This window comes from Saccostrea echinata, unplaced genomic scaffold (assembly GCF_033153115.1).
Source record: "Saccostrea echinata isolate AGI-Se365-2 ecotype Australia unplaced genomic scaffold, CSIRO_AGI_Sech_v1 ptg000028l, whole genome shotgun sequence".
NCBI classification, from domain to species: domain Eukaryota; kingdom Metazoa; phylum Mollusca; class Bivalvia; order Ostreida; family Ostreidae; genus Saccostrea; species Saccostrea echinata.
The window spans coordinates 1,119,825-1,127,063 of NW_026889777.1; the positions used below are offsets into that span (position 1 = coordinate 1,119,825).

The 7,239-nt window shown below is 34.3% G+C and overlaps 2 long non-coding RNA genes across 2 annotated transcripts; both read right to left on the reverse strand.

Moving 5' to 3' along the window:
• Positions 1–1,063: 1,063 nt before the first annotated feature.
• Positions 1,064–2,005, reverse strand: LOC133193614 (uncharacterized). The gene is made up of 3 exons (XR_009721949.1): positions 1,877–2,005; positions 1,284–1,569; positions 1,064–1,124 (listed from the first exon to the last, which is right to left on the reverse strand). It is a non-coding gene; the product is annotated as an uncharacterized LOC133193614 (long non-coding RNA).
• A 280-nt stretch (positions 2,006–2,285) lies between these two features.
• On the reverse strand, positions 2,286–5,466 carry LOC133193613 (uncharacterized). Its single transcript, XR_009721948.1, has 4 exons — positions 5,399–5,466; positions 5,029–5,169; positions 2,627–2,711; positions 2,286–2,372 (listed from the first exon to the last, which is right to left on the reverse strand). It is a non-coding gene; the product is annotated as an uncharacterized LOC133193613 (long non-coding RNA).
• Positions 5,467–7,239: the final 1,773 nt, after the last annotated feature.

Genomic DNA, 7,239 nt, shown 5'->3' on the forward strand with positions numbered 1-7,239 from the left:
GCTACGGCATCAAATATAGGACAGAACAGAAAATAAGACAAAACTACATGCATTTGAGTAAAATAATTCATGAGGATATCCATACTCATTGTGCACTTTACCATAATCCTTATAAAGTGTCAGAAATGTACGTTTGTACAGGTTCAGGTCTCACAAAAGGAAATATTTTCAATACATGTTACTATATAGCATTAATTAAATTAATTGATTAACTAGACTTTCAGCAGATAATCAATAAGGGAGTCTGTACATGTAAAAATGTTTTATTTTTTATTATTTATCTTATTTAAATTATTTTAATTTATTATCTTGTTTTTCTTACCGGTCTGATGATTACAACAAAGGTTACAGAGGTGATTGGTAGAAATACGGGTGTCAAAACTCTCTGTTGATGACCAGACAGCATACCGCATTGTATATCTGCAGCCATTATTGATCTTAAACAGGGGAGAGTACTCCTGAAATCAGAGAAATTGTAGTCAGAATGAGAGTTAGTTACATGTTACTCTTTAGGTCTCACACAAGGATTCCGAAATAATTTCACTATAGGTTACTATATAGCATTAAGTAAATTAATTGATTAACTAGACTTTCAGCAGATAATCAATGAGGGAGTCTGTACATGTAAAAATGTTTTATTTTTTATTATTCATCTTATTAAAATTATTTTAATTTATTATCTTGTTTTCTTACCTGTCTGATGAACACAACAAAGGTGTTTGGTAGAAATACGGGTGTCAAAACTCTCTGTTGATGACCAGACAGCATACTGCGTTGTATATCTGCAGGCATTATTGATCTTAAACAGGGGAGACTACTCCTGAAATCAGAGAAATTGTAGTCAAAATGAGAGTTACATGTTACTCTTTAGGTCTCACACAAGGATTCCGAAATATTTTCACTATAGGTTACTATATAGCATTAATTAAATTAATTGATTAACTAGACTCTCAACAGATAATCAATGAAATAGAAAATAAAGATTAATGCTTAGACAAAAGTTAGATGCCTTATGCAGCTTTTAAGAAAGAAAATTGACAGTAAACATACCTACCCTGAAATACACGTGTTTCACATGTTGACGAACAGACTACACACCATCCAGGAAGTTGCATCATACGCACCTAAAAAAAAAGTTCCCTTTAATTCAGTGTAGAGTAGAGTCCAACCTGTAGGATCCTACACAGAAACCATGTCAGATGACCCAAACTCAAAACTATACAAAGTCCTTCACCAAGAAAAGACTGCTTAATTGTGGAATCAGGCATTTAAAGAACACTTACAGAAGTTTCCAGACTGTGATATTTCACTGGACTGGAATCAGCATGGGGAGGAAAAACGAGGCCTTGCATTGATCCTTTCCATCTGATATAAGAAGTGCCACTATATCAGTCACAGAGAAAAGCTGTATGAAGTGGTGAGATGATCCAGAAGGGGATGTAAAGCTGCACAGCTAAATGTGGCCATGGCTGTCGGTCACCTGGGTACCAGTCTTACTACAGAGGGTATGCATGGTATGCTTCTTGGTGCAAATATTGAACCAGCATCAACCACCAACATGCAACAGACCTGCAACAAAGTGGGGAAAATTATCAAATGTGAATAAAACTAGTATGAAGAAAATAAGGCAGAACATTCAAGAACTTCATGAAAAATGTGGACTTCCTGATACCCCTATCAGAGCAGAAGGAGATGCCCGATATAATAGTGCCACTTTCAGTGCCATTGGAAAAACCCCATTCCAAGCTGCCACCCAAGTGACTAAATATACCATAAGTAAAAATGTAACTCAAAGGAAAAATGTTGTGGCAGTGTTCTGTGGGAATAAACTATGCAAGAAAGGTGCACATCTGAGAAGCAAAGGAAAGGAAGTTACCTGCCCAGGACACGACAACTGCACTGCATCCATTCCTCTGGAGACCACCATTGGAGATGAGAAGAGATGGGACGCAAAATGTATTGGTGAGTTACAAAGTGATGACAGTTTACTAGTCATTTCCCATTTCACCAGTGATGGAGATACATGTAGTGCCGCTGCACCTGGTGCATCTGAAAAACAAGGGCATGTCATTGAAAACTTAAAGACTTGCATCACTTCTTTAACTCTCAAAGAAAACAGACTGCTAATGCTCCATTCAGCAGTCACACATTTCCGAGAAAAACCAAAGCCATAAGAGAATACATGCAGAGAAGATTTGCCTTGGACCTGAAGCTTCAAAGCAGGACAGAGTACGAAAATTGCTACAAACACTACTCTGGAGACTTACCTTTGACGAAGCGGGTTATGTCTACTGCTGTCGGTTCCATCGTAAGCTGCTACCACTTACAGTGTGGAAAGTCCTGTCAAGTTAATTCCTTTTTCCTGACGTGGACTGAAAAGCAATAAGTGGAAATCTTCAGTGTTGCCTAGTGACTTTAAATTAAATATGACAGAAGAAGACAATTAAATGTTTGTTAAAAGACTGTATAAATTTGACTTTCGGACCAAGTAATCTTGATAGAATTAAATATCATACTTGTAAACAAAAACCAGAATCTGTGAATAGGGCATATTTAAAATCAAATCCAAAATGTATTACAAGTAGTAGAAATTTTGAAAGTAGAATACATAAAGTTGTGCACTCACTGAATAAGGTCATGGAAACTCAACATTGGATATTTGTGAATCTGTAGGGGCATCTGTTGTAAAAGGAAGTAGAGTGGTCCATCATCTATAGCAACAAAATTACTTTAAAATGAAACAAAAACTGTTAAAACATAAATCTCAAAGAAAATACTTTAGATCTAAAATATATCAGCTCATTGATAAAAAATCTAAAGAGGACACTTACAGTAAATCACTAACAAATCCAAAATTAAACATAGGTAATCAAAGATTACGAAGCACACCTCGACCAATGTTATCTATAAGTAAGGCAAATTTCACATCATATTTTTTTTCTAGTTAGGGAACATCCCAAGATCAATATCCTTGCAAGTTTAGTTTAAGTAGGACTTGTAGTTACTTGGAAATAGACCTGCTCAAAAAACTTTTAACCTGTTAAGTAATCAAGAAAATTTTGGTCAGTTCCAACATCCAAAGCAAGTCTGGAAGTTTTCATCCTTAGATGCACCATCTATGCAATTTAAATCATAACAGGCCATAATATTATATAGCTACACCAAAAAAATTACCCTGATCACTCATCTGGATAATGTAGGTCAGATTCAGAATCCAAAGCAAGTCTGGTAGTGTCCATCCCTAGATACACAGGGATTTATTAGTACCTTCTCAGGGGCCGAAATTCGGCCCCATTTCCAATGGAAAATGAGTTCAATTTTTCCCAATTTGGCAGTATTTTTCCCAATTGGTGAACAATGCTTTTATATTTAATTATCTTGGGAAAAAACTCAGTAAAATTGTCAGATTGTCTGTAATTTTCCTCTATTTATCTCATTTAGCAAAGCTACAGTCATAACACATAGAAAAACATCGTCGACTTTTATTCCGAATTTCCTCAGTTTTTCTGAAAACGATGATATTGTGTAATAATATAGATTTATTAAGTTATTTTCACCTACTGAATTGATCTACGAGTGAATGGTAGGAACTGTAGGCATATATTTCTGATGGAAAAATATATTTTCAATGCATTTTTACGTATTAAAAGGTGACTTTGAGAAAACTTAGTGTAATTTTTTGCAGGAGGTTTATAATCTCCAGAAACAGATTCTAATCACCAAAATTGGTATCTAATACACACATGTACTACCCTAAGTTGTATAAATACTTTATACCCATTGGAATCGAATTTAGTTGTATTAGTCTATTATTCATTATCATAATTGATCTTGTATGATCAGAGACATATTAATTAATACATGTATATGTCTCTTATATGATGAAGTTGGATTATGTTTAATTGTCTGTTTGGTTGCCCAAATTAGAGTTCATGCTAAAATGTTAAATGAATTACACCTGAATACATGATGTTAGCAAGATTTTAATTTTTCCCAATTTCATCAAACAGCCGATAATTTTTTCCCAATTCCCTAAAAATGGCGTTTCCCAAAATAGGCTGATAAATCCCTGATACATCATCCATGCTAATTTGGTTAAAATATGGCTAAAATTCACTCATGTAGAAAATCTAGGTCAGATTCAGCATCCGAAGCAAGTTGGTTAGTGTCCATCCCATCCCTAGATGCATCATCCATGAAAGTTTGGTCCAGGTAGGGCTTATAGTTACTTGGGAACAGGACTGCTCTAAAATCTAATCCTGGTCTCACATGTGGAAAATGTAGGTCAGATCCAGCATCCAAAGCAAGTGTGGTAGTGTTCATCCTTTGGATGCATCATTCATGCAAGTTTGGTCAAGGTAGGGCTTATAGTTACTTGGGAACGGACCTGCTCCAAAAACTTTAACCTGGTCACTCATCTGGAAAATCTAGGACAGATCCAGCATCCGAAGCAAGTGCGGTAGTGTCCATCCTTTGGATGCATCATTCATGCAAGTTTGGTCAAGGTAGGGCTTATAGTTACCTGAGAACGGACCTGCTCCAAAAACTTTAACCTGGTCACTCATCTGGAAAATCTAGGTCAGATCCAGCATCTGAAGCAAGTGTGGTAGTGTCCATCCCTAGTTGCATCATCCATGCAAGTTTGGTCCAGGTAGGGCTTATAGTTACTTGGGAATGGGACTTGCTCCTAAAACTTAACCGGGACGCCGATGCTAACGGGGTATAGCATAAGCTCATCTCGACTTAGTCGAGGTGAGCTAAAAAGGAAGTTGTAAGTGTGAAAAGGGGGGGTATTGATGCTGTGTATTTAATTTAAAGTATAAATTTGTATTTAATACATAATTTGTGAATTCTGTTAATGTAATAACTGTTGCTATGTTTTATTATGCACTGATTCTATCAACTGTGTAAATGGGGAATATGTGTGTAAAATTTGACATTTTCTTATATGAGGGAGTCCGTACATGTAAATATTTTTTATCATTTATCTTATTAAAATTATTTTAATTTATTATCTTGTTTTCTTACCTGTCTGATGAACACAACAAAGGTTACAGAGGTGATTGTTAGAGATACGGGTATACAGGTGTCAAAACTCTCTGTTGATGACCAGACAGCATACCACATTGTATATTCGCCATTATTGATCTTAAACAAGGGAGAGTACTCCTGAAATCAGAGAAATTGAAGTCAGAATGAGAGTTACCTGTGACTCTTGTCTCACACAAGGAAATATTTTCACTACATGTTACTTTATAGCTTCAGTTCAATTAATTATCTAGACTCCCAGCAGATAATCAATGAAAGAGAAAATAAAGCTACTGATTAAATTTGAGATCAGAAAAAAATATGCCTTATGCAGCTTTTAAGAAAGAAAATTGACAATTAACATACCTACCCTGAAATACATGTGGGTTTCACATGTTGACAAACAGCCTACACACCATCCAAGAAGTTGCATCATGCGCACCTAAAAAAAGAGTTCCCTTTAATTCAGTGGGACAGTTCTGATAAAGATATGATATTCCTATTACATGAGTTCAAAATTCAATACCGTAGGCCTAAAATAAGATGCCAAAAAGTGAAAAAACAAAAAGAAATTGTCTCTCTATATATAGAACTATAATTGACTAAGTTCATGAGTGTGAAATAAAAACTGAAGTGAACTGTCATGTCTTGCAATGTTTTCACTTGCTTTTTATAGTACCTGATACGTATTGATATTATGCATGTAACAATTAAAGTTATAATATTAGAACTATATACTACCGCAGAAGTAGTCAAACTTTGTTATCTGAAACTCGATGGGACAGAGAAAAAGTTCGAAATATCTGAAGATTTGAGATACTGATTTTAAAATACCTAAAGAAATTATTAAGTTGTTGGGACTTCCAAATCAGTTTGACATATCCATGGTATTCAAGTTCCATGGTGTTAGAGATAATGAAGTTTAAAAGTATATTATATATTAAAAAAAATATGCAATTTTTCTAAACGTCCAACTACACAGGGTTGGGGTCAATTACTTTGAAATGTAATTGATACTTTCAAATACATTGATAATTTTGTCAATTACTTGCAATTACAATTACATTGATTTTAACAAATGTAATTAATTACTCTCAATTACTTTGAAAAATGTAATTAAATACATATCAATTACTTTAGTTTTATTTCCAAAAATTTTGAAGAACATCTAGATGAATATTTTGAAGCAGCATAATTAAATTTGGCCTTTCTTATTGCCCTGGAGAGAGTGTTTATGCTGTATAAACATTATAAGGCATTTAGTTATTGAATAAACACAAACTCATGCCAACCAGTACTGGTATGCATTATGATAAAACACCTTTTTTAATATGTAACTTAAAAAATGAAGTATATGAACTGTAATTGAAATGTAATTGAAAAATATATGACATTTTTGGAATGTATTTAAATACATTCAATTACTTGTAATTGAAAACAGTCGCCCGTGTGGTGCAGTGGTTAGAGCGTCTGCTCTAGAGTCGCGAAGTAAGGAGTTGATCCTTACGTCGTGGGTTCGAATCCCACTGTGGGACATGGAGACCGGTCCTTCGGATGAGACCATATAAACCAAGGTCCCGTGTCGCAGTAGGTGCTGGCACGAAAAAGATCCCTCACTGCTTAATGGCCCTAAGTGCTGAGTGTATGACAAAATTTGCAGCTCTCCACCGGCAAGTGGTGGCATCTCCATATGAGTGAAAAATTTTCGAGAGGGACGTTAAACAACATACAATCAATCAATGTAATTGAAAACAAACTCAATTACATATACTTTCAATTACTTTGAAAAAATGTATTTAAATACAGTAAATTAAAATAATTACTTATTTCAATTACCCCAACCCTGCAACTACATGTATTTTTTTTTTTATCTGAAAATATATTGATCAGTTTTCAATTAGAAAATGTATAAATTAGAGCTTTTATTTCACAGGTTTCCTAAAAATTTATTTTTATATTTGAGATTTCATAATTTTCCATATATATATGTATAATACGATTGATTATAATGATAAACTCCGAAGAAATAACGTGGGCATATTTCCATTATATTTTGTGAATTTAGTGACATTTTTGTGAACATTTTCAATTACTTTACTGCTAATTTTTAGAACCTGAGGATTGGACTACCTTAAGAAGATTTTGGATGATGGCTGTGTCCTATACCTGATCAGTGTCAGTTATATACAGTAATTGTGGTATATCTTTTGG